Source organism: Erinaceus europaeus, chromosome 12 (genome assembly GCF_950295315.1).
Source record: "Erinaceus europaeus chromosome 12, mEriEur2.1, whole genome shotgun sequence".
In the NCBI taxonomy this organism is placed as follows: domain Eukaryota; kingdom Metazoa; phylum Chordata; class Mammalia; order Eulipotyphla; family Erinaceidae; genus Erinaceus; species Erinaceus europaeus.
In genome coordinates, this window is record NC_080173.1 from 30,717,874 (window position 1) to 30,744,271 (window position 26,398).

At 41.7% G+C, this 26,398-nt stretch overlaps 1 pseudogene; it reads right to left on the bottom strand.

Annotated features, from left to right (window-relative positions):
• Positions 1–3,017: 3,017 nt before the first annotated feature.
• Positions 3,018–25,950, bottom strand: LOC103120792 (protein transport protein Sec61 subunit alpha-like; annotated as a pseudogene).
• Between the last annotated feature and the right edge of the window lie 448 nt (positions 25,951–26,398).

Consider the following 26,398-nt stretch of genomic DNA (forward strand, 5'->3'; position numbering starts at 1 on the left):
GAGGGTTGAGTGTGGATATTAGAGCCCTGTATGCCCCCTACCCCGAGTGGTTATACTACTGTCTCCACTTATGCTCTCTGTCTCCTTGTCCAAAGGCAGCCCTATTCTTGTCTTGTACCCACTATAGAACATTTATTATAGATATGAGAATTTGGTTTATGGTATGTGGTTTGATGAGCTGCCCTAGACATACTTTATCTCCTTGTGACTCACAACCCCCCACCCCCCCAAAACAGCTATAACTCACGTCTTTCTTTGGACAAGGAAGGGTCATAAAACACAAGAACTTTTGCCAACTCCTCACACGAGTATCACCAACTGAACATAATATGTTCCTCTGCCAAGCAAAGTCACTGGAATCACACAACTCTAGGGAGCTGTGACCAATTATCAGAAATAGCATCTGAGAGATTAAACGTACTGGCTGGAACTAAGATATTAACTCCCCAACGAAAATACATACAAGTTGTCAGGCAAGAAATAACTCATTTTTTTGACATGACTATTAGCTACCTCCTTAGGCAAAAGTCATCTTCTTTTGGATTTTTAAATATCATACTCTGTGCTTCTTTCTCATTTTGTTCTCCTTTCTGTTTCTGTTTCTCTCATTTGTCCCCAATCACCATGCTGATCTCTCTGTATTTGTCTTTCAGGTCCTATTTTGAGCTATCCATCTGCACCATCTCACCAAGATACATAGTACTTAAGTGTCAATGGCTCTTAAACTCCTTTCTTTCCACCAGAATGAAAGTTTTAGGAGAGGGCGAATTTTGCAGAGCAGGCTCCCCAAAATATTTTCAGTTGCCTAAAATGAGTATTAAATCAAGCCAAGACTTTAGACATTATTTTCACCATTGAAATCTTTTGTTCATGAATCCAGAAGCCAAGGGATAGAATATGCCCAGTCAGAAGCTGAATCCTCTCGTTTAAAGTCAAGCAGGAAGTTGGAGACTCTTTGTCTTTAGTTCTATAACTCTGTTGCTATGCACTAGAGGTTGGAAGAACTGTCAGAAAAGACACATTTAATACTTTGGCTCGTTAGTTGCTCAGAGAAACTAGGGCAAGGGGGAACTTGGAGGAAATGGGGCATCACAAGACATTGATTGCTGAACAGGTGTAGGTCTAGGCTTTTCAGGGATAGCATGAGGTTGCTGCAGAAAGGGAGGTGTCCTACAGACAGTTCCCATTGACTCAGCTAGGCCTTAGAAATTCAAGGTTACATGATATCCACCCCACCCCACCCTTAGGTGTATGTATCCATGTGCCCTGAAAATAAGGAGTCTGAGTGGAGGATCTCTTTGACACCCTATTAGAAGTGGGAGAGTTTAGAAATGGTATTGTACATGTTCTAAAATTTGAAGAAGGGCCAGTTCAAGATCCACTGCTTCTTGGATACATGCTCTTGAACCAGCAAAGCTTTACAAACCACATTTTGCCCATCTGTAAGAGGGAACTATGATTTTGGCTACCTCACAGGTATTGCGTATTTTGAGGTGACTTACCTTAAGCTATTAGAACACTGTCAGTGCAGTAATATGCTTCACAATACATTTCAATGATAATCTTGTATTAAGAGCTGTTATTATTTGAGGATTCAGGTTTCCAGATATGTGGAGTGGGCTCTTCTTGGATAGTTCATCATTTCTATATCCTCACTGTATAGCAAACCTGGCATTTGATTCAAGTCAGAAAGAGATTCTCTCATTCACCCACCCATTCACTCACTCACTCACTCACTCACTCACTCACTCACTCACACACTCAGCTAGGAAAAAATATTATAAAGTATTATTATTATATTATTTAATGATTCAGAAACTGTCCTGGCACAAAGGATAAAGAAATGTGTGCAATAGTCATGGGCCCCAAGAAACATGCCTAAAACAAACTTTTCTGCTTTCTTCCAGTCTAAAGTCCCTAATCTCATCTGCTCTGTTCCTACTTTTGGTTCCTGTTCATTAACCATTTTGTCAAACTTTATATCTTGCCACCTTCCAGACACCAAGTTGCAGATGCTGCCATGATTCCACCCTGACTTCTCTGGGCAGATATCCTCACCAATGTGTTCTGGAACCTATCCTTTCCAGAACCTTACCTCACTAGGGAAAGATAGAAACAGGCTTGGGGGATGTATTGACCTGCCAATACCCAAATATAGCAGAGAAGCAATTACAGAAGCTAGAACTCCTACCTTCTGCACCCCCAAAACAACTTTGATCCATACTCCCAGTGGGCGGCTAAAAGTGACAGGAGGAAGAAGATAAAAGGACTCTGAACTCCAGCTCCATTATGTCCCAGAGAGAGGGGATGAAAATGAGAGAGATATCTGGACATAGTAATAGGGTTATGTGTGGCTTGGAGAGGAAGAGAGGATTGGACCTGGAAGAAAAAGGGGGCAATTATATACAAATGTAGACATAGTTGTAGAAATGACAGTTAAACCATTTGTGCAACCTTGGGAGAACCTCGGTGATTTGCAATGGAGGGACTTGGGATTCAGAACTCTGGTGATAGAAAAGGTGTGGAATTATACCCCTGTTGACATGCACTTTTGTAAATCAATATTGAATCTCTAATAAAAAATAGAAAAGAAATGTATGCAATAAATTTCCTATCTCATAGACCTTCCTGTTAAAGTGTGCAAATTGAAAATAAACTTTCTGAGGAGAGCCTAAAAACATCAACTCCCTCACTTTGTGTTTATTCTTCATCTTGGATTGACTTTTTTCTGGCATAGGTCATACCTTAGATGCCTAACCTGAGCTCTATTCTACAATTACCAAGGTCTAACTTCAAGACAGTGGTTGTATAGATATAATCCTGGAACCTCCCTACTGCTGGTAGCAGTGATTACACAAGGGAACTTCAAAGTGCCATTCCTACATAGTTTTTGATGACAGTAATAATGGTGTGAGATAAAACTATCTACCATTTGTACAGTACCTAAGTCAAGCATCAAGCATGCCATTTTATACAGATGCCATTGTGTAAATCCTTACACAAATCTGTGAGCTAAGTTAGTTCTGATTCTCATCTTTTTTGCTGAAGAAAATGATAATCAGAGTTATTATGAAATTTGTGCCAAGATGTCGCTTCTGCAGGGGGAAAGTTTTGTGAGTGGTGAAGCAGTGTTGCAGGTGTCTCTCTATGTCTCTCCCTCTCTACCACCCCCTTCCATGCCCAGTGTGGCTTAAATGGGACTTAAATTGATCCTCACACCCCTAGTGTCAACCCATGATCTGCTCTCTGCTCCCTCAGTTCCCAGGAGACTCCAAGGAGCATATGTGACATTCCAAGGGGTTCCATAAGAGCTGTGGTGCACATGTAGCTGGGTGTGTCTGGCTACAGCTGGCCGATAACCAAGGGTCAGGATTCTATGCACTGGGTTTAGCAGAGACCCATGGACTCTGCTTGCATAAGTAGTGTCTCAGTCTTTGAAGAATAAGGAGCCTGCTACCTTCCACCAAGCCAAAAGAGTCTCCAGGGAGAGAGAAAGAAACAATGGCTCCAATTATAGAAGCCATTGGGCAAGTCATTCGGTTTCTCTGAGTCTCACATTCTTTTTCTCTATGAAAACACTTAAGATAAAACCTACCTTCAGGCTAGATGGTAGGGGATAATGAAGGAAAGTCTGATGTTTAAAGAGAGCTAAAATGCTAGATAGTGAAGAAGTGGGTTTGGGAGTGAGATGGAAAGCTAAAAGATGAGTTTAAATCCAAACTAGTTATCTGTTCTTGTCTAATTAGACTCCTTCTTTCAGTATTCCAAATACTGATTTGCCAAATGTGTGGACTTATGAAAAAAAAATTGTCCTTCAAGTCATTAAACTCCTTGAGCCTCCAGGACTCTCTAGATCACTGTGGAACAAAGAAGCCCCAATAAATAAACAGATGAATCCCTCTCTTATCATCATTGCCAAGTCTGTGGTTCAGATTTAGGATTCTACTTCCTGTGTATGTACTTTCTGCACTTTCTGTTTATCCACTCAGCCATGAACAGATTGTTTAATTATATCTACATTTTAGTTATTATAAATTTTTCTTGCTTTTACTTTTCTTTTCACTTGTATTCCACTGAATATGAGTCTACTTTTTTTTTCATTAGTTCAGAACAGAAACAGGCACAGGGCAAGTAGGTTTCTGCAAGTGGTGGTGTATTTCTTTTTTTAAAATTTTTTTTCCCTTTTGTTGCCCTTGTTTATTATTGTTATTAGTTTTGTTGTTGTTATTGCTATCATTGTTGCTAGAAAGGACAGAGAGAAATCAAGAGAGCAGGAGAAGACAGAGAGGGAGAGAGAAAGACAGACATCTACAAACCTGCTTCTTCGTCTGTGACTTGAACCCCTGCAGGTGGGGAGCCAGGAGCTCGAACCAGGATGCTGATGCTGGGTCTGTACATTTTCAGCCATGTACACTTAACCTGCTGCACCACCACCCGGGTCCCATGGTGGTGTATTTCTATGAAAGCTATGGAGTGGTCAGCAAGGTTGCTCAGTGTCTTTATCACATGCATTCTGGGTCCAATCCCTGTACCACATAAGACAGATAAATATTCTAGTTCTCTCTCTCCTCTCTCTCTCTCTCTCTCTCTCTCTCTCTCTCTCATTTATTAAGTAAACCTAAAAAAAAAAAAGATATGCATCGAGCTGGGCAGTACTGCAACCAGTTAAGCCTTTGCAAGGATATAAGTTCGAGTCCCTGTACCCTACCTTCAAGGGAAAGCGTCACAAGCAGTGAAGCAGGTCTATAGATGGCTCTCTTTTTCCTCTCTCCCTGTCTGCCCTCCCCTTTCAATTTATCTTTGTCTTATCTAATACAAATGAAAGAATGAAAAGAAAAGTTGGCTGCTGGAAGCTGGGGTTCCTTGTGTAGACAGCAAACACTAGCCATAAGCCTGGTAGCAAGAGAGATCTAGAGATAGATGACAGAGATAGATAGATGAATGGATAGATAGATAGATAGATAGATAGATAGATAGACAGACAGACAGATAGATGGATGGATAGGTGATGGGGGAGTCCTTTGCAATCACAATAACATGAACTAGAATTTCACTTGTACTAGCTATGGAGGTCACAACAGATTGTTCAGCTCTGTCACATCTGTTTCCTTGGATAAACATTTGTGAGCCAAGTTTCAGGGTCATAAAGCTTGCAGCTTGGGTCAGACACACTGTCAGCACCCAGAAATCATGTACTCAGGTGGCCTCTGCCAATATTTTTCCCCAGAAAAACATTCCACAGACTGTGCCCTCCCCTCTTTCTTAGCACTTCTCAGTCTCACTGAAGTGTCTCTGGATACTTTAACAGTGGCATCTATACATCATCCTTCCATGTATACATGTTCAAAACAAAGTGGATTTCCCTTCCTATTCCTAACAGTTAATATTCCCCCCATTCTTACTGTGTCTGTCCAGAGCAAGGACTCAGGGAAAAAATTAGTAAGGTAACATTGCACTATAACATTAAGTAAGTTTCAGGCATGCATCACTAAAAATTGGCTTCTACAAACACTCCATGAAGTTCACCAGTACATGTCCAATTAAGGAAGACATTTTTACAAGAGAATGTTAAGTAGATGAAATTTCTGGAAAACTAAAGATGATTCTAACTCTTAAAGTGGAGGCTTTGTATTTGTTTGGATCAGCATGGTTGCTCCACACCCCACACCCCACCCTCTTGGATCTATTTCCCAGCATCTCACCTTCTGCTCTTCCAACTTGGGCATCCTCTCAGGCCCTCAATCTTCCAAGTAGAGCCTGCAGTGAAAGCAGGAGGAAAGAAACTACAAGCCGTGCTAAGGTTTAGTGAAGTGCTCACCTGAAATTGCACAATTCATCCCGCAGGCTCAGCAGGAATGCGGCATTTGGAGAAATTATACCTTGGAGCTGCCAGGATATATTCAAACAGCCAAAAAGAGAAGTTAGCCCAACTGGGACACATCCAGAGAGCAGCAAATACGCACAGTGAGCTTGCCGGCAAAGCATTTTTATTTCTCATGGGAACATCCAAGCAATGCCTACCTATCTTGGTCCCTGCTTCCTTTTGGTTCTAGGGCAATTCTCATCAAATCTATTCTAAAACCAGTACTGGTAAGGAGAGGAGATGCAAATTTAAATGACTTACTTCCTGGGTGTTGGGCTGCCACAATACTAACTGTTGATAAGTGGTCTGGGAGGGAGAGGAAGATGGTTAGAGCTTGTGCTCTGGAATTTTTATAACAGGGTTAAATTCTTGCTCTGAGCCTTCCTAACCACGTAGCTTTGGACAAGTTACCTAAATCCGTGGGCCTCAGTTTTCCTACTGTAAAGTATAGATAGACGTTAACAGTAGCTTTATGGAACCTATATGAATCAAACAGACAACATTTTGTCTTTCATGACTATAGTGAAACTCCTGGGTGAACTGTCAAGGCAGCCTGACAATACAGTCCACAAATACAAAAGAAACAAAGTATCATCTACTGGTGCTTATAACAGACCCCACACAGAGACCTTCCATATGAAGACTGTCAACAAGCCTAAGAATTTCAAAGCAATGATGTAAGCTTAGAGCACTTCCCAGCCTGGCCTTTTTATGGTTCCCTGTGCTCTGTCACAGGGGAAGAAAACACACCTGGAAATTACCTCTGGGAAATTGAACAGGATAATATCTCTATTTCTTCAATAAATATTCTCTTGGTTATATCACAGCTTGATTCTTATTTATTCAAGACCTTCTTTAGAGAATTAGTTCAAAGATTTAAAAAAGTGAACACATACACTTAGATAAGTTATTTAGTATATTGTAAGAACTTAATGTAAACTCATGTCAAGGAGTCAGCTGAGGGGGTCAGGCGCAGCGGGTTAAGTGTACATGGCGCAAAGTGCAGGGACTGGCGTAAGGATCCCGGTTCAAGCCCTGGCTCCCCACCTGCAGGGGAGTCGCTTCACAGGTGGTGAAGCAGGTCTGCAGGTGTCTATCTTTCTCTCCCCCCTATGTCTTTCCCTCCTCAATCTATTTCTCTCTGTCCTATCCAACAATGAACAATATCAACAGAAACAAGAATAACCACAACAAGGGCAACAAAAGGGGGAAAATGACCTCCAGGAGCAGTGGATTCGTGGTGCAGACACTAATCCAGCAATAACCCTGGAGGCAATAAATAAATAAATAAATAAATAAATAAATAAATAGGAGTCAGCTGAGAGATTTGGTTACAGAAATGGTTCATGGATGTCTATAGTCTTGAGGAAGCATAATGGGGTTGTGATAACCATGAGAGTTTTTTTTTTTATTTTAATGAAAGGGTGAGAGACAACAAAGCACTGCTCCGGCATGGTGATCACCAGGAATGGAACCTGGGACCTCTGGCTTCTCAGTAATGCACTTCTGCTGTGTTGCTGGCTATGCTATCTCTCTGGGCTAGAACTGGAGACTTGGGGCCTATCAGAAGTGATTATCTATAAAGCAGTTACCAGCTTCCGTAGAGCGGAAGGAGGCTATGTCTTTACCTAGTAGACCAGACTGTGGGGATCTGTCCTAGACTTGTAAACCCCTACATATCACTAATGCAGAATAAATTCTCAAAAATATATTAAATACATGGCTGTTGCTTCTTAACTATGATATTGAGTAGTCATTTGTTGTATGTTTTACATTGGGTTGTTCTAGCTCTCCCCCGCCAAGAAAATTGGATCAGTCCTGCTAATTTCGCGGGCCTGCTTGGCCCCACCCCAAGGAACCCTGATTTCCAGAGTTGGAGAGTTGGAGAGTTGGAGAGTTGGAGAGTTGGAGAGTTGCAGAATTAGAGAGTGCTAGGCGCCGTCGCAGGGGAAAGAGGCAACAGAGTTCTGTTTGGTGATTAGTTTGTCTTAGTTTATGAATCGTTGTTCCTGAATAAAGAAATACAGCTTCCCTGCCCAGCCATATGTCTCTGGTCATCTCTGTTACCCGCCCGTGAAGCTAGCCCGGCCAGCTGGAGCCTCCGAATTTTAACAACAAATGGTGCCCACGTGGACCTGACCTGCGCATCTCTCAGATAAGTGAAGACAATTTGGCTACCTATGTACTATGGCCTTCTCTTCTGCTTGTGAAGAGATCTCCAAAGGCCTCTGCTCTTTCTTCACGAGACTGTTTTGCTGTTTCTGGAACATTTATCTCTGGACCACTCTGTGGTTTCCACTCACTCAGAACAGCCAGTGGGAATAACCAGTGGGCGGGAGGCGAGGTGCGGAGCTACTGTTTCCACCTGGTTAAACATCCAGCCATCCGGCTGCGCCCAGACAACCCCATGCACCGCGACCGCAGCCCTGCAGCCCCGCAGCCCACAGGAGGCTGACGCCAACATGCTGGAGCCCAATGCCACCACACAGGAGCCCGATTCCAACACGCTAGAACCCAATGCCAACACGCTGGAGACCGATGCCAACATGCAAGAGCCCGATGCCACCACGCAGGAGCCCAATGCCAACACGCAGGCCAGCCCACATGAGCTGGCTTTCCACCGCATGGTGCAGGGCACTGGATGCATGATCCCTCCACGCTGCTTGGCCACTGCGAGCAGGGCAGCAGACATGGCAGGGCCATGGGGTAGGGCCGCGGCAGCCTATCATGGCCGGCACCCCTGGGCACCTCAGCTTGCGCCTTCTACAAGACTGGCCCTCCCGCCCTTGTGCTATGAATTCTGGAACGATCCTGGACCTCCCGGACCCCCGGGCTCCCTGCCAAAACTGGGTACACGAGATCTCCAGCTGCCGGTCGGGTCTGAAGGCAGACATGCTGGAGTATGCAGAGATTCGTGCAGAGATCGCAACCTGCAATTCCTAGAAGTGAAGCTGCCCAAGAGACCACCACTAGACAACGCACCCCCCCAACAACTAAGACAGTACAGATTTAAATTCGTGTTTAAAATGACATGTCTTCGTAACAAAGGTTTCTCTCCTAGTGTATTAATGACCATGTTTATGTGTATGTTTAAAGTTTGGTAAACAGTAACTTTAAGGCTAAATTCTTACTAGACAAAGTTAAATAAAAAAGGTTTTCAACGTAATTCTCATAAAGATAAAATTAACTTACATTTAAAGTCTGAGGTAAAAATTAGTTAACAATCAATATATTTTAACTAAGTTGGTCTAAACAAAAGGTTAAATAGACTTGTTGATATGTAAAACTCTCCATTACCTTCTCTATTAGAAATGGTAGATCGCACAATGGCTATGCTAATTATTCTCATGCCTGAGGTTTCCTTTCCTGCGCACACCTAGGGTGTGTCTCCATCTTGAATGGGTGTAACAAAAGGTTAAAAGACGTTGTTGATATGTAAAAGTCTCAAATTCCTTCTCTATTAGAAATGTTAGATTGTACTTGGTTATGCTAATAACAAGTTTTGTTTCATAGTAAGTAAATTGCAGCCAGCTGCCTTTGGGACTCTAGGCTGTTCCCCACCCCCATACAAATGCCTGTCAAGACAAGTACGCCCCCCAGAGGCAATAAATGTTTTTTTAAGCTGATAAATTTTTGCCCACAGAGGCAAAAAAGGCCCCCTCAGGCTTTCCCTTGGCAGCACACTGGTTCTTGTTACTTGCTTGCATGTTTCTCCATGTTTGTGCCAGTTTCTTTTTTTAAAAATGCCTGTACGATATAGGTTTCTGTTCACCCCACACCCTTGATACTGTAGTCATTTAGTTAAAAAGAAAAGGGGGGATTGTTGTATGCTTTACATTGGGTTGTTCTAGCTCTCCCCCGCCAAGAAAATTGGATCAGTCCTGTTAATTTCACGGGCCTGCTTGGCCCCGCCCCAAGGAACCCCGAGAGGGTTCCAGAGTTCCAGAGTTGGAGAATTGGAGAGTTGGAGAGTTGCAGAGTTAGAGAGTGCTCGGTGCCATCGCGGGGGGGAAAGAGACAACAGAGTTCTATTTGGTGATTAGTTTGTCTTAGTTTATGAATTGTTGTTCCTGAATAAAGAAATACAGCTTTCCTGCCCAGCCGTATGTCTCTGGTCATCTCTGTTACCCACCCGTGAAGCTAGCTAGCCCAGCCAGCTGGAGCCTCTGAATTTTAACAACAGTCATTAGGGGAAAAATGATTGGCATCACATAAACATCAGTAAAAGAAGAGCTTATCTTTGCCTCTCTACTTCTTGTCTCTGAATACTAGGCTTTATTTATTTGTTTCTTTGTTTGTTTATTTTTGTCTCTCTTCTTTCTCCTTTTTGAGAATGAAACTCACTCAGATCTGAACTCTATATTGATCAATGCATTTTGCTCAGGGGGGCGTTGGGCTGTAGTACAGCAGGTTAAGCATACATGGTGCAAAGTGCAGGGACCAGAGTAAGGATCGCAGTCCAAGCCCCCAGCTCATTGCCTGCAGAGGGGTCACTTCGCAGGCCGTGAAACAGGTCTGCAGGTGTCTCTCTTTCTCTCATCCCTCTGTCTTCCCCTCCTCTCTCCATTTCTCTTTGTCCTATGCAAAAAAAAAAAAAAATTGCTCAGCAGTTCCTGCTATTGTTATTGTTCTTAGTGTACTTCTAATGGTCAAAGCTCAGTTTAGGGGTTACTAAAATTAATACCTTGCCGTGATTCTCAGAAAAGAATGAACAAGAGTACTGGAGTGGGGCCTGGGAGGTGGCTTACCAGGAAAAGCGCATTCATTACTATGCATGATAACTGGATCTGAGTCCCCAGTCACCACGTGGGAGCATCTATATGGGTACAGTTTCACCAGTGGTGGAAGAATAGTACAGTGTCTCTCCCTGCTCCCTCCTTCCCTGCATTTCTTTGTCTCTCACCTGAAATAGAAACTTTGCCCTGGGAGTGGTAGAGTAAAAAAGGCACTGAACCCAAGTGATAACCATGGTAGAAAAGAAATAAAAGCACTGCAATGATTCCACATCTGGGTCACCTCCACTGTGTTTTTCAGGTAGAATCTCAGAACCCTCAAAGTCAAGGCTAAGGTGGCTCAACCTGTTCAAACAGGGATATCAGAAACAGGTTCAGCTCTCTTTTCTCTCTCTTTTTCTAGTTTATTGGATAAGACAGAGAGAAATTGAGAGAGCAGGGGGAGATAGAGAGGGCAAAAGGTAGACACCTGCAGACCTGCTTCACCATTCATGAAATGCCACTCCCCACTGCCCTGACACCCATAAATGAAGAGCTGGGGGCTCAAACCCAACCCCTGCACTGGTGCTTATGCTTAGTACTATGTGCGTTTAGCTGGGTGTGCCACTGCCTGACCCCTAAAATATCATTTTAGTCTTCAGTTAAAAAGTAGGATAACTTTTAAGAACACATTGGGATTTCAGTCATAGAGGATGAAGGGCAGAAGACAGGAAAACAGGGTAATTCAGATCCTTGGGACAATTCAGCAAATGAACTAAGAAACTATTTAGAGAGGGAAGAAATCAGATCAAATAAGATTTCACCTGCCCCAATTGCAAAACAGTGGCTATTGTTAGCTATTCCTGGCAGGAGGCTGGTACTGCAAAGAGCAATGTAATCAAATGGCAGTATATGAAACACTGCTTGGGGAGGAGCTGACACATCTATGGAGATCATTTGGAAATGATATGGTTACATGACTGTGAGAAAACACATTTCTGAGCTGCAACAAGACCCTAGAGCTCATCTGACATGACTTTCATGTTATAAAACTTTAGGATCCTAGGCTTAGAAAGGAAAGCTATTATTTCCTTACACAGGAGATATTTCAGAGTGAAAATTGAAACTTCCTGGAGGAGTGTACTTGAGTGACCTGGGGCTGTTACGGTACCCATTCTGATTCAGCCTGGGGTAAGACCTGAGACAAGGCATTTCTAGCAAGTTCCAGATAATGTTAGGCTGCTGGCTCAAGATTCACACTTAACCAAGACTACACATCAAACTTCTATTGAACCTAGACAATGTGAAGATGATCTTGAAACTAACTTCTGGGTGAAGGGAATACAATCTCTGAAATCTAGAGAGTTTGCTGGAGCATCTACTAGCTGAGGAACCTACTAGATACAGAAACCAAACTGCACTGATTGAAGATGCTTCTTAACAAATATTACCAGTCTCCTACACATCTCTCTTGTAAAAGCAAAGACTATGTTTCCTAAAGATCCTGCAAATAATTTCTCATATGGAAGATTCCAGAAGAAAAATCACAAGAGCCAGGTGAATCAGAAACAATTTTCCTGGAATGGTTTCTTCTTAATTTGCTTCCTATTAAGCCTTGAGAGTCCAATGACCCCTTTTTACTCAAGCAAAAATCCAGGAATCTCCAGGAAAATTTTTCATAAGCCAACCAAAAAGCCATTCTGGTGGATATGCTCTACACAAAACAACAAACAAGTTCTTGAAGTTCAAGAAGACTTGGACAACAAACAGAGTCAGGTTTCACAGCTTCAGCATTTGATCTCATGTTTTCTGCCCCTTTTGGCCTGCTTAGCATAAACCTGTGGGTCAATTTGGAGCAAAGTATCTTGATCTCAAGCTTGGATCATTCTGAGTTAATTTTTGTTGTTGTTATTGTGGGAGGCAAGTGCTTAGCATAATTGCTCCACAACTATCCACTAGATGCCAGTAGCAAAAAAAAGTTTGTGATAGTTCAAATATTTCTAGACTTGGCCAAATGTCCCATGAGGAAAAAAATTGCTGTGGCTGAGAATGAGGGGCCTGCTGAAACTTCACCACACTGATTTCAACTGCAGAGAACTGAATCCTAGCTTTCACGCTTATTAACTGTAAAGACTTAAGTAAGTTACTTAGCTCTTAGACATCACCTTCCTCATCTGCTTAATGGATATAGCACAGTAACAATACTGTTAGTACTTGTGGGACCATTGGAAGATTGGTTGAGTTAATGCATGACTTGTTCTCAGGACAGTGCCTGACACGGGTGGGGGGGAGGATGGAGAGGGGGTTGGCTCAAGGAAGTATGTGTTATGGTTCCTTAGATCCCTTTGTTGTCATGTGACCAAGACTCTTGCAAGATCCATCACCCAAATGCAAAATCTGTGGGGCCAGTTTGCTGGATTTCTCAAATCTCAACATTTTAGCTCCTTAGTTCTCTATCATCTGAGAGTTAGGCAAGAGAACAAACTGCATAGAAAATGTCTTTCTCACAAGCTCAAAAGAAACAGTAAGAAAGAAGAGAGAAGAGTGTGAATTAAATCCACAAACAGTCCATATGTGAAAGGTTCTTTTCCTGCTAAAGATTTTATATTAAGGTTTTCAAAAACTCAGTATAGACTGAAGTCCTATGGGTTCTTTCTAACCACACCCTACCTACCTTTAATGTCTGTCTGTCTTTCTGTGTCTCTCACATGCACGTGCACACACTTTGGAGAAGTGAGGAATAGATTTAGACATTTATTTTGCTTCAGCAAATCTGCCACTGATCTAAGCAGCTGAAGGCTTTAGAATTCTGAAGGGGAAAAGGCACCCTAAATCATTGATTTGTTCCTTGTCAATTCTTTTTGATCTTGTTGTTAAAGCTATTCAGGGACACCAACTGTGTGTGTGTGATATTGGTTTGCAAGACAGCTTTGAACTGGAGCGGCTTTCATGGTGTCAACACTGTTCTCCTATTCTTCAACCTAGAAGAGGCAGCCTCCGTGCTACTGTGAGGAGCCTGGATTCAATGCTGTCCCACAGATCAGCAGAGGGAGGAGCGTGGCTGACTGAGTGCACCTCCACATCTACCACAGCTCAATGCATGGATTCTGCAATGAGAAATGGGACAACAAACACAGCACCAGCAGCATTTCCATCAGAGGAAGATAGGGAAGGCCTAGGGGACTCAAGAGAGCCTGGGAAAATCAGCACAATGCCTAGACAGATTTTCTAGCTGGGCAGAATAAAAAGCAAAACTTAAAAAGGAATTTTAAGAAAGATAATGATCCAAGAAAGAATATCAGTGCAAGTAAACAAGAGATTGCTGGGCTGCAATTGCAGGTTGGAGGTTAGGCAAATTCTTATACATAACAAACAAGCAATTTAAATGACTCCTGGACAGTCTCCAAGGCATCATTTGAAGTACCACCTTGAATTTATTTTGCAGGCGTTACCATAACAACTGGAAGACTCTATTCCAAAGGGTAAATGGACATTGTACCTCCTACTTTAGCCATGCTGGATGGATTACATCCAAGCCCCCCCCAACTGTGCCCCCCCTCACTTCAGCCCTCCCCCACACCAGTGCACACACACACACACACACACACACACACACACACCTCCTGTCCAAACACCTTCAAAAGTTGTTTCTAAAGTGAAGTCCTCCTTAAATCTGACTCTTGCCTTTGTACTTAGAACACACTATTGCCAGGAGTCCTGCAGTAGCACAGTGGGTTATGCATAGGTAGTGCAAAGTGCAAGGACTGGCGTGGGGATGCCGGTTCAAGCCCCCGGCTCCCCACTTGCAGGGGAGTCGCTTCACAAGTGGTAAAGCAGGTCGGCAGGTGTCTTTCTCTCCCCCTCTCTGTCTTCCCCTCCTCTGTCCATATCTCTCTGTCCTATCCAACAATGACCACATCAATAACAACAACAATAACTGCAACAATAAAACAAACAACAAGGGTAACAAAAGGGAATGAATAAATAAATAAAATATTTTAAAAAAGAACACACCGTTGCCACCCTTGCAAGGTTACATACTAAGCCTTCAGTTAGACCATGAGCCCCTCATCCTGGCCTGACAGGATGAGTTCTCCATCTCTCTCTCAGCCTGGTGGGTACCTATATCACAGCAGGCACTGTGTAAAGTAGTATTGGTCAGTGCCAAAAAGGTGTTCAGAAACCTTACCTACTATAAAGCATAGCTTTTATACTGATATATATATGTATATATATATATACATATATATATATGTATATATATGTATATATATATGTATATATACATATATATACATACATATATATAGTCTATATATATATATAAATATATAAATATATATAAAGTCTACCACTGTTCTAACTCCCATTCAACTGCTTGTTTTTAATTTATCAAATAAAAGTATATTGTCTGCTGTTTACATTACTGTTGCTGCTATAAAATACAACAACATATATCAATTCCTAGCATGAATTACTTATTGTTCACTCCCCACTGAGATACTGACATTGCTTTAGGATTAGATCTTTGTTGTAAGGACTTAAAAAAAAAAACCAAAGGATTAGGGTTTCATATATTAAAGATTTTTCTCAAGTGACTTGTTAGAACATGAAGGCATAGTCAATATGATCTAACAGCACCAGCAAGGCTGTCACTGGAAAGGAAAAGGAATGAGGAGAAGGAAGAATATTTAGTTCTCAGCCAGTGTTTCTGGTCACAAAAGGAACTTTGAAACTTGATTTTGCCCAATTGGACCAAGTTGCTGCTTTGAGAAGGGTCAGATAAGAAGGGAGAGTAGGAACATGAATACTCTGAGTTTAAAAAATATATCTAAATTACAGATTAGATACATAGTTTCCAGAACTCAATAAGCTAAAAGAAAGTGGAGATTTGAGCTGTTTATTTTTCTACAAATATGGGTGGGTGCTGGATACTGAGTTTCGGATATTGTGTGCAAAACTGACCCAACATCACTATTTCACCAAATTGACCAAACACAGCAAGGTGCATGCAATGGTTTTCAGCATCACAGGCAACACTACATATACATGTTTAAAATATATATATAAACTTGAGGTTTTTTTATTTAAGAAAGTATTAATTAAAAAAACCATAGGGTAGGAGGGGTACAATTCCACACAATTCCCATCACCCATTCTCCATATCCCACCCCCTCCCCTGATAGCTTTCCCATTCTCTATCCCTCTGGGAGCATAGACCCAGGGTCATTGTGGGTTGCAGAAGGTAGAAGGTCTGGCTTCTGTAATTGCTTCCCCTCTGAACATGGGCGTTGACTGGTCGGTCCATACTTCCAGTCTGCCTCTCTCTTTCCCTAGTAGGGTGGGTCTCTGGGGAAGCTGAGCTCCAGGACATATTGGTGGGGTCTTCAGTCCAGGGAAGCCTGGCCGGCATCCTGATGACATCTGGAACCTGGTGACTGAAAAGAGAGTTAACATACGAAGCCAAACAAGTTGTTGAGCAATCATGGACCCAAAGCTTGGAATAGTGGAGAGGAAGTGTTAGGGGGATACTCACTGCAAACTCTAGTGTACTTCTGCTTTCAGGTATATATTTTGCAGTAGTTTTCGGATACGTGTGAATATATGCTCTCTCTCACAGAAACTGGTGTATATCTAGGTTTTGGGACTTTGTTAGAAAGTGAACCACCTGAGATGGAATTAGAGTATACTATGAAAGGAAAGGCCTCACCTGAGTAATGAAGCTGAAGGGTTGTCATTCCACACGTGAAGTCTCTGGACACAGTCTAAAGTGAAGCATGTTGAGGTGGCAATCGTTGCGTTGGTTAGGTTGTGATCAGCGGATGCAATATTATTTGATATGGATTGGGAGAGGCATACGGGAAAGTGGACCCTATCCAATGGTTCCAGGGCTGGGGGAAGTAGAGGCTCTATAGTGGAGATGTGAGGTTCCTGCTGTCTTAGGGTTCAAAAAGACAATTGATAGTTAATGTTATCATCACATTATTTGGTAATTGTGTTAACTTTGAAAAGTCCTTTTGTTAGGGTTTGCTGTAGAGTACCCAGTATCTTGTATATAGCTGTGCTATTGGTTGCTTCTGATCTACTTGGTCTAGGCTTTTGAGAGACTCTGCATATCAACTACACTGCATATATTGAGAAAAGATTCAGTTTGTGTTTTGAAAAAATTCGAGACATACAATTAATTTTCCCCCTCTCGTATTAACTAACTAGTGATGTATATGAGTACATTTTACTAGGAGTGTACATAAACACCATTCCCACCACGAAAAGACTGTGACCCATCCCTCCCACCCACTCCCACCCACCACTATCCCAGGAAGCTGCATGTCTACCCCTCACCTCAGGGTTTTTACTTTGGTGCCCTACTTACAAATTGGTCAGGTCCTGATTTTAGTTTCCCTTGCAGATCTTCTTCCTCAACTTCTGTTGATGAGTGGGATCATCCCATACTCATCTTTATCTTTCTGACTTAGCTCACTTAACATAATACCTTCTAGCTCTGTCCAAGATGGGTCAGAGAAGGTGGGTTCATTGTTCTTGATAGCTGCATAGTATTCCATTGTGTATATATACCACAGCTTTCTCAGCCACTCATCTGTTGTTGGGCACCTGGGTTGCTTCCAGGTTTTAGCTATTATGATTCGTGCTGCTATGAACATAGGAGTACACACCTCTTTTTGGTTGGGTGTTATGGAGTCCTTGGGGTATAAGCCCAGGAGGGGAATTACTGGATCATATGGAAGGTCCATGTCTAGCCTTGTGAGAGTTTTCCAGACTGCTCTCCACAGAGGGTGTACCAATTTACATTCCCACCAGCAATGTAAAAGGGTTCCTCTGTCCCCACAACCTCTCCAGCATTTTTTGCTGCTGTCCTTTTTGATGTATGCCATTCTTACAGGAGAGAGGTGGTATCTTAGTGTTGTCTTAATTTGCATTTGTCTGACAATCAGTGACCTAGAGCAGTTTTTAATATGTTTGTTAGCCTTTTGGATCTCCTCTGTAGTGAATGTTTTGTTCATATCCTCTGCCCATTTTTGGATGGGGTCATTTGCTTTTTTGGTGCCATAGACGTATCTCTGTGGCCCCTTACTACCATTTGTGGCTCTTTAAGTTGCTTAGCTACATCTTTGACAAAGGATCCAGACATCTCTATCCACATCTCAGAAATGTGCAGGACCACAACATGAAGATATAGACCATAACATGGATGGGATCCTCAAAGATGGCACCCATGGACTCTGGGGGAGAGAGAGAGTAGCAGAGGCCTCCCACTAGGTACAGCCAAGCTGGTCCTCCCCAACTGACATCAGCCCACTATTCTAGTAAGTTGACTAAAAAGTTGCCACTGTATCAGACAGACAACATCTGGTAAATGACATAGAGGTTTGACACTAAGGCAAACTGGAGATTAATGGGAATATTGGAGAAGTAGAAGAACTTGATGGGGTAGATATTGTACTGTCCTCAGTCGTTGGCTGGCTTAATGGGAAAGCCAAATTTACTAAAAATATATAAGAACAATAAACATAAAAACTCTAGGGATAGGGTTCATACGATTGGGTAAATTCTGATGGTAGAATACCTCCTGTAAAGCTCAGACATTGTCCTGGTGGCCAACAAGTAGAACAGAGCTATGGCAGCTCCCCCAAACTTGGTACCTCTGCTAGTGATAATAAAGGCCTTCCAGACAATAGTATAATAGATATTTGTGGCAATAAAGAGGGAAATACTGGTTTCCAAGTCTTAGCCATTCAGTAGCGGTTCATCTAACAGCAGCACAATCAAAAACCAGCAACACGCAAGTGGATGACGATAAAGAGACAAATACTTGCACTCATTTCAGTGGGGTCCCCATACATGCCCGTCATGACATACACAATGGCTTGCTCAGTGGTGATGATCATACCAAATAGTTTCTCGGGGTTTCCAGAAGATGGCGGACTGAGAAGCCCCTAGTGGCTTGAGCTCTGATCACATCTTCTGGAAACGGTAGGATTTTCTGCCTTTAGTAGGCCAGTCAATAAGGGGTCCTAGCGGTGACACCAAGGAGGTGACTATAACTTAATTTGGGTTAAGAATTAGAGTAGAGTGGCACTGACTAGCGGGCAGGCTGCTCCAGACTTCCCAGGTGGCGGCAGGCAAGGCGGGTGTGCTAGCACTGTCCTCGGCCTGGGAAGTCGGCTCCCCCACTGGTTGCAGAGCACTGCTGGGCAGCTGGCAGAGGACCCGGAGGGAGCACTGTAGCTCGGGGGCTTTCTCTTGGGAGTCTCCAGGGATCACTGTGACCCTGAGGGCAGATCTGGGGACATCCTTGAGTACAGCTCTCATTAGATCAAAAGGACTTGGAGCTAGTTTTCATTTTTGAGAAATCCTTTAAAAAAGCTTGGCGGGGGGGTTTCCCGGAAGATGGCGGACTGAGAAGCTGCTAGTGGCTGAGCTCTGACCACATCTCCTGGAAACGGTAGGATTTTCTGCCTTTAGCAGGCTAGCCAATAAGGGGTCCTAGCGGTGACATCAAGGAGGTGACTATAACTTAATTTGGGTTAAGAATTAGAGTAGGGAAAAAAGGGGAAAAATTTGTTTCTTCCTTTTAATTTTCAAGCATACCTCCTTCCCACCACCCCCCCATAACCAGTCCCTGGGGACCAGCTCCTAGCAGGGGAGGGGAGCTCCTTTTCTTTACCGAATTCCTGCCCCACCAGGGAGTATCATTAATTCTAAGTCTATACCCTTCTGAAACCTCTGGACTTTTTTCTTTCTAAGTAGCCAACCCCCTCCACCTCACCCCACATAGCTAATAAAATAATTAAAAATAAATACAAAAAAAAACCCTTTCCTTTCACTGCCCTTTTATGACTGTTCTTTTTCTTATCTTTTTCTTTTCTCTCTCTCTCTCTCTTTTTCTTTTTCTCATTCTTGTCATCCCTTCTTCCTTAATCCTACAGCTTCCAAAGTCACAGCCCCCAGCCACCACACCACAGTGTGCTTTTTTGAATTCACTGCTACACATTTGGGAATTTCCTTTCACTGCTCTTCAATTACAGCTCTTTTTCTTATCTTTTCCCTTTTCTCTCTCTCGTCTACTCTCTCTCTCTCTCTCTCTTTTTTTTAATTGTCATACACTTCTTCCTTCTTCTTTGCCTTTCTGAATTTGTGAATTATTTGGGGGAAGAAATCTGACTCAGAGTGGACTCTCTATGTGTGTATCTCTGCTCTAGATCCCTTTCCCCTCTTGTTACCCCTAGAATATACAGTGGATAGTAGATTTGCATAACTGTCTATACTTGCTATCCTTTCTTTCTTTTCTCTTTCTTCAGTGGGATTTGGTTACTATTTTTTCATGGATTGGAGAAATTGCTTGGCTAACTGGTAATGATTAAACTACTTCAATACTTGCTTCAGTTGCTACTGTAATTCCTGAGGTTGGTGAGTGCAATTGTCATAAAGGTATTTAGTACAGTGTTACTTGTACTCAAGACACAACAACTGAGGAACAACAGATCATAAAAAAAAGAAAACACATAAATAAAAAAAAATGGGTAGATCAAAAACAAATAAAACTGCTACTCCAATGAATGAAGACAAGAGCCCAGAAGAAACTACAAATCAGCCAGAAGTAACCATAGACAAGAAAACTATGCAAGCAATAATAAACTTATTAATCACAGAAATGAAAACAACAATGGAGGAAAGGAATGGCAGTATTAGGTAAACAACAGTTGAGACCCCCAAGGAAAATACTGATTATCTTGAGGCAATTAGAGAACTTAAACTCACCCATCAAAAGGCACAGAGTGGGAGGATGGATCAGAAAACATAACCCAACCATATGCTGCTTGCAAGAATCCCATATGACACAACAAGATAAACACAGACTTAAAGTGAAAGGATGGAAAACTATCATACAGGCTAATAGACCACAAAAAAGGGCAGGAACAGCCATTCTCATCTCAGACACGATAGATTTTAAATTAAATAAAGTAATAAAATATAGGCAAGGACATTACATAATGATTAGAGGATTAATCAGCCAAGAAGACTTAACAATTATTAACATCTATGCACCTAATGAGGGACCATATAAATACATTAAGCACCTATTGAAAGAATTTCAAAAATACATCAATAGTAATACAATAATAGTGGGAGACTTCAATACCCCACTCTCACACTTAGACAGATCAACAAAGCAGAGAACCAATAAAAATACAAGAGAATTGAATGAAGAGATCAACAGACGAGACCTCTTGGACATTTTCAGATTCTTCCACCCCAAAAATCTGTAATACACCTTCTTTTCAAATCCACATAACACATACTCAAGGATAGACCACATGTTAGGCCACAAAGACAGCATCAATAAATTCAAGAGCATTGAAATCATCCCAAGTATCTTCTCAGACCACAGTGGAGAAAAACTAACATTTAAAAACAAACAGAAAATTATTAAAAGGCACAGAATTTGGAAACTAAACAACATGCTCCTTAAGAACCACTGGGTCAGAGACTCACTCAAGCAGGAAATTCAAATGTTCCTGGAAATTAATGAAAATGAAGACACAACCTATCAAAATATTTGGGACACAGCTAAAGCAGTACTGAGAGGGAAACTTATAGCCATACAATCACATATTAAACACCAAGAAGAAACTCAAATGAACGACCTTACTGCACACCTCAAGGACTTAGAGGAAGAGGAACAAAGGAACCCTAAAGCAACCAGAAGGACAGAAATCACTAAAGTTAGAGCAGAAATAAACCACATCGAAAATAAAGGAACCATACAAAAGATCAATTAAGCCAAATGTCGGTTCTTTGAAAGATTAAAAAAAAATTGACAAACCCCTAGCCAGACTCACCAAACAAAAAGAGAGAAGATTCAAATTAATAGAATTGTAAACGATGCAGGAGATATCACAACTGACACCAAAGAAATCCAGAGAATCCTGCAAAACTTCTATAAAGAACTATATGCCACCAAGCTAGAGAATCTGGAAGAAATGGAACAATTCCTAGAAACATATGCCCTTCCAAAACTGAACCAAGAAGAACTACAAAATCTAAATGCACCAATCACAGACAAAGAAATTGAAACAGTTATTAAGAATCTTCCCAAGAACAAAACTCCTGGGCCAGATGGCTTCAAAAATAAATTCTACAAAACTTTTAGGAAACAGTTAGTACCCATACTTCTTAAGCTTTTCCATAAGATTGAAGAAACAGGAATACTCCCTCCCACCTTCTATGAAGCCAACATCACCCTGATACCAAAAGCTGATAGGGACAGAACAAAAAAGGAAAACTACAGACCAATATCTCTGCTGAAAATAGATGCCAAAATATTAAACAAGATCTTGGCCAACCGGATATAGCAACATTTCAAAAGGATTGTTCATCATAACCAAGTGGGATTCATCCCAGGAATGCAAAGCTGGTTCAACATCCATAAGTCAATCAATGTCATTCACCACATCAATAAAAGCAAAGCCAAAAACCACATGATTATCTCAATAGATGCAGAGAAAGCCTTTGACAAAATCCAACACCCACTCATGCTCAAAACTCTACAAAAAGTGGGAATAGATGGTAAATTCCTCAAGATAGTGGAGTCTATATATAGCAAACCTACAGCCAACATCATACTCAATGGAAGAAGCTGAAAGCATTCCCCCTCAGATCGGGGACTAGACAGGGCTGTCCACTGTCCCCGTTACTCTTCAATATAGTATTGGAAGTTCCTGCCATAGAAATCAGGCAAGAGAAAGAAATCAAAGGAATACAGATTGGAAGGGAGGAAGTCAAGCTCTCACTATTTGCAGATGATATGATAGTATCCATAGAAAGACCTAAAGAATCAAGCAGAAAATTACTGGAAGTTATTAGGCAATATAGCAAGGTATCAGGCTACAAAATCAATGCACAAAAATCAGTGGCATTCTTTATGCATACACTAAATCTGAAGAAGAAGACATCCAGAAATCACTCTCATTTACTGTTTCAGGAAAATTAATCAAATACCTAGGATTAAAGTTGACCAAAGAAGTGAAAGACTTGTATGCTGAAAACTGTGAGTCGCTACTCATGGAAATAGAAACTGATACCAAGAAATGGAAAGATATCCCATGTTATGGATTGGAAGAATAAATATCATCAAAATGAATATTCTCCCCAGAGCCATATACAAATTTAATGCAATACCCATCATAGTTCCACCAAGCTTCTTTAAGGGAATAGAACAAACACTACAATCATTTATCTGGAACCTGAAAACACCTAGAATTGCCAAAACTATCTTGAGGAAAAGAAACTGAAATGGAGGCCTCACACTCCCAGACCTTAATCTATATTATAAAGCCATCATCATCAAAACAGCATGGTACTGGAACAAAAATAGGCACACAGACCAGTGGAACAGAAATGAAAGCCCAGAACTAAACCCCAACACCTATGGTCATCTAATCTTTGATAAGGGGGCCCAAAGGATTAAATGGGAAAAGGAGGCTCTCTTCAATAAATGGTGCTGGGAATACTGGGTTGTAACATGCAGAAGAATGAAATTGAACCACTTTATCTCACCAGAAACAAAAATCAACTCCAAATGGATCAAAGACCTAGATGTCAGACCAGAAACAATCAAATACTTAGAGGAAAACATTGATAAAACACTTTCCCACCTACACCTCAAGGACATCTTTGATGAATCAAACCCAATTGCAAGGAAGACTAAAGCAGAAACAAACCATTGGGACTACATCAAATTGAAAACCTTCTCCACATCCAAAGAAACTATTAAACAAACAAAGAGACCCCTCACAGAATGGGAGAAGATCTTCACATGCCATACTTCAGACAAGAAACTAATCACCAAAATATATAAAGAGCTCAGCAAACTTAGCACCAAAAAAGCAAATGATCCCATCCAAAAATGGGCAGAGGATATGAACAAAACATTCACTACAGAGGAGATCCAAAAGGCTAACAAACATATTAAAAACTGCTCTAGGTCACTGATTGTCAGACAAATGCAAATTAAGACAACACTAAGATACCACCTCACTCCTGTAAGAATGGCATACATCAAAAAAGGACAGCAGCAACAAATGTTGGAGAGGATGTGGGGACAGAGCAACCCCTTTACATTGCTGGTGGGAATTTAAATTGGTACAGCCTCTGTGGAGAGCAGTCTGGAAAACTCTCACAAGGCTAGACATGGACCTTCCATATGATCCAGTAATTCCTCTCCTGGGCTTATACCCCAAGGACTCCATATACATCCAACCAAAAATAGGTGTGTACTCCTATGTTCATAGCAGCACGTATCATAATAGCTAAAACCTGGAAGCAACCCAGGTGCCCAACAACAGATGAGTGGCTGAGAAAGCTGTGGTATATATACACAATGGAATACTATGCAGCTATTAAGAACAATGAACCCACCTTCTCTGACCCATCTTGGACAGAGCTAGAAGGAATTATGTTAAGTGAACTAAGTCAGAAAGATAAAGTTGAGTATGGGATGATCCCACTCATCAACAGATGTTTAGTAAGAAGATCTGAAAGGGAAACTAAAATCAGGACCTGATCAAATTGTAAGTAGGGCACCAAAGTAAAAACCCTGTGGTGAGGGGTAGACATGCAGCTTCCTGGTCCAGTGGGGGGTGGGAGTGGGTGGGAAGGATGGGTCACAATCTTTTGGTGGTAGGAATGGTGTTTATGTACACGCCTAGGAAAATGTAGACATATAAATCAGTAGTTGATTAATATGAGAGGGGGAAAATCAATTTTATGTCTTAAAGTTTTTCGAAACACAAACTGAATCTTTTTAATATATAGGCTGTGTATTTGATATGTGGACTCTGTCAAAAGCCTAGACCAAGTAGATTAGAAGCATCCAATAGCACAGCTATATACAAGATACTGGATACTATACAGCAAACCATAACAAAAGGACTTTTCAAAATTAACACAATTACCAAATAATGTGATAACATTAACTATCCATTGTCTTTTTGAACCCTAAGACAGCAGGAACCTCACATCTCCACTATAGAGCCCCTACTTCCCCCAGTCCTGGAACCCTTGGATAGGGCCCACTTTCCCTTATGCGTCTCCCAATCCATACCAAATAATATTGCATCCGCTGATCACAACCTAACCAACGCAACGATTGCCTCCTCAACATGCTTCACCTCAGACTGTGTCCAGAGACTTCACGAGTGGAATGACAACCCTTCAGCTTCATTACTCGGGTGAGGCCTTTCCTTTTATAGTACACTCTAATTTCATCTCAGGTGGTTCACTTTCTAACAAAGTCCCATAACCTAGATATACACCAGTTTCTGTGAGAGAGGGCTTATGTTCACACGTATCCATAAACTACTGCAAAATATATGCCTGAATGCAGAAGTACACTAGAGTTTGCAGTGAGTACCCCCTAACACTTCCTCTCCACTATTCCAAGCTTTGGGTCCATGATTGCTCAACAATTTGTTTGGCTTCATATGTTAACTCTCTTTTCAATCACCAGGTTCCAGATGCCACCAGGATGCCGGCCAGGCTTCCCTGGATTGAAGACCCCACCAATGTGTCCTGGAGTTCAGATTCCCCAGAGACCCACCCTACTAGGGTAAGAAACAGACAGACTGGGACTATGGACCGACCAGTCAACACCCATTTTCAGCTGGGAAGCAATTACAGAAGCCAGACCTTCTACCTTCTGCAACCCTCAATGACCCTGGGTCCATGCTCCCAGAGGGATAGAGAATGGGAAAGCTATCCGGGGAGGGGGTGGGTTATGGAGATTTGGTGGTGGGAATTGTGTGGAGTTGTACCCCTCCTACCTTATGGTTTTTTTAATTAATCCTTTCTTAAGTAAAAAAAAATAGTTTCTCAGCTCCATTGACTAGAACTCCATCTTTGGGTGGACCTTCAAATACAAAGATTTTGGCTCCAGCTAATAACCGCATAATCAAACCAGATGTTACAATTGGGGAGATGTCCAACTTCATTAAAGTCCCTCTATTGGAAGCAAAACTAACTCTCACCCAGTAAAAGGGCTCTGCAGAATCTGATGACATGATTCCAAACAGTGGTATCTGACAATATACTAAGAAAAATGAAGAGAGTTATAACAGCTCATACTACCTTCTTGCAAAACTGTATTGATCTTTCAGGTTTCTGAATTTCTGGGAGAAATGCACAGAATGGTTTGATAACTTCGAAAAATGTGATGCTCATGGCAGCAGCTGCATGACCCAGTTTGAAGACCTTGGTTCAGCCTTTGCTCAGCTATGAGGCATAAGCCTCTGTGCTCACTCCTGACCAGCTGGCTCAGTGTTTTGTTTTGCTTTTTTTTTTTTTTTGCTACATGAAAGGAGCTAAAGGAAATATCCTGGGGCCCGGTACTGGAACAAATGTTGGAGCACACACATCATGTTGTGCAAGGATTCAGGTTCAAATTCCTGGTTCTCACTTGCAGTAAAGTTGCTTTAAGAGCTGAAGCAGTTCTGTATGTGCCACTTCCCTATTCTATTTCCCCCTCCCTCTCAGCCCCTCTCTGTCTCTATCAAAAATAAAAATCTAATTTTACATATATTTTCCCCCAGAGCATTAGTCAGCTCTGGCTTATAGCACAGAATTGAACCTGGGACTTTGAAGCCCCAGGCATGAGAGTCTCTTTGCATAAGCATTATGTTATCTATCTACCCCTGCAAAAGTAGAAATATTTTTACAATTGGATGCTTAATATATTTTGTTGAGAAGATGAACAAGTAAATAAAAATGAAAATCAGATGAGTTAGAGGTTTTACAATAAATTTCT